The sequence below is a fragment of the Chionomys nivalis genome, chromosome 1, assembly GCF_950005125.1.
Source record: "Chionomys nivalis chromosome 1, mChiNiv1.1, whole genome shotgun sequence".
Lineage (NCBI taxonomy): Eukaryota > Metazoa > Chordata > Mammalia > Rodentia > Cricetidae > Chionomys > Chionomys nivalis.
Genome location: NC_080086.1, coordinates 188928170 through 188930354, shown reverse-complemented (window position 1 = coordinate 188930354; position 2185 = coordinate 188928170). Strand labels below are relative to the sequence as shown.

General features: G+C 38.9%; 1 pseudogene; it reads left to right on the top strand.

The window, feature by feature from the left end:
- Positions 1 to 1099: 1099 nt before the first annotated feature.
- LOC130887053 (ubiquitin-conjugating enzyme E2 N-like) lies at positions 1100 to 1571 on the top strand (annotated as a pseudogene).
- The last annotated feature ends 614 nt before the right edge of the window (positions 1572 to 2185 follow it).

Below are 2185 nucleotides of genomic sequence, written 5' to 3'. Positions count from 1 at the left end.
TCCCTGACTTTAAGCCTTACTATAGAGCTAAAGTAATAAAATCTGCATGATATTGGCATAACAACATACAGGTTGAGCAAAGGAATCAAATGGAAGACACAGAAGTATATCTACACACCTATGGACACTTGATTTTCGACAAAGAAGTCAAAATTACACAATGAAAAAATGAAAGCATCTTCAACAAATGGTGCTCGCATAATTTGGTGTCAATATGTAGAATAATGCAAATACATCCATATCTATTGTCCTGCCACAAAGCTCAAGTCCAAGTAGATAAAAGATTTCAAGATAAATTCAGTTATACTGAATCTGACAGAAGAGAATGTGGCAAGTAGCCTTGAACACATTGGCACAGGGGACAACCTCCTGAATAGAAAACCAGTAGCACAGACACTGAGATCAACAATTGATAATGGAATCTCATAAAACTGAAAAGTTATAAGACAAAACAGCAAAATGGGAAACCATCTTCACCAAACCCATGTCTGACAGAGGTCTGATCTCCAAAATATATAAAGTATTCAAGACTCGACATCAAAACATCAAATAATTTAATTTAAAAATTGAATACTGATATAAACATAGAATTCTCAACTGAAGACTCTTAAATGGCAGACATACACTTATGCTGTGAGGCAATGGTCTGTACCTGTCACTTATATTTTAAATAAATGCTGATTGGCCAGTAGCCAGGCAGGAAGTATAGACAAGGTGACCAGGCAGGAAGTAGAGGTAGGGCAATGAGAATTCTGGGAAGAGGGAAGTGCATTCTGCAGTCGTGATCCAGACAAAGAGCAAGCAAGATGTGACTGCCTCACCAAAAAAGGTACCAAACCATGTGGCTAACATAGACAAGAATAATGGGCTAATATAAGTTATGAGTTAATAAGATGCCTGAGCTAATGGGCCAATCAGTTTATAACTAATGTAGACTTCTGTGTGATTTCTTTGGGACCTAAAACTGTGGGAACTGGGCAGGACAAAAACATTAGATAACACACTTAAAGAATTGTTCAACAGGCCTTGGACTTCCATTCATGTGTGAGGCAAGTGGAGCCATAGACAAGAGCAGAGGCCGAACTCGGGTTCTGACAAGATGGCCCGGTTGCCCTGCAGTATCATCAAAGAAACCCAGCGTTTGCTGGCAGAACCAGTTTCTGACATTAAAGCAGAAACAGATGAGAGCAACACCCGTTATTTTCATGTGGTCATTGCTGATGCCCAAGATCCCCCTTTGAAGGAGGGATATTTAAACTTGAACTATTCCTTCCAGAAGAATACCCAATGGCAGCACCTAAAGTATGTTTCATGACCAAAATTTATCATCCTAATGTAGACAAGTTTGGAAGAATATGTTTAGATATTTTGAAAGATAAATGGTCCCCAGCACTGCAGATTCACACAGTTCTGCTATCACTCTAGGCTTTGTTAAATGCTTCTAATCCAGATAATCTGTTAGCAAATGATGTAGCCGAGCAGTGGAAGACCAATGAAGCCCTCGCCATAGAAACAGCGAGAGCATGGACTAGGCTATATGCCATGAATAATATTTAAGTCAATCAGATCATCAAGTGTACATCACTTCTGTTCTGCCAAGACTCTTCCTTTTTCTGTTTGCATTTAATGGACACAGTCTTAGAAATATTACAGAACAAAAGCCCAGGCATTTTCATCTTTGGTGATTATATGCACATTAGCAAATCTATGTCTTGTCCTGATTCAATGTTAGAAAGCATGAGCAAAGGCTAGAAATGTCATCCGGGTTGTTGTGAAATGTTTAAAAGCAGTGACTCTGCTTGGATTCATTTCCCCATAGTGGTTTAAGTACAAAGCACTGTGAATGAAAGTAGTTGTCAGGGTTAGCTGCCAGGGGTATGGGTGTTTTTATTTTTTAGGGGGAAAGTTTTATTTTAATTTTATGGTTTCCTTTCTCCCTCCCCCTCTTATGGGATCTAATTGCAGTGGTTAAATGCAGCTAACCAGTTTTTTAGAATATGCTCTCTAGCCAAGTCTAACTTTAGACGCTGTAGATGGACAAGCTTGATTGTCTGAACCAAAATGGGAACATTAAATAAACATCACAGCCCTCACTAATAACATTGTGACTCTGTTGCCAAGTGTAGATTCTCTGCCCCATCCCCTCAAAAGAAGAAAAAGAAGAAAAAAGCTTGTGACCATTTTG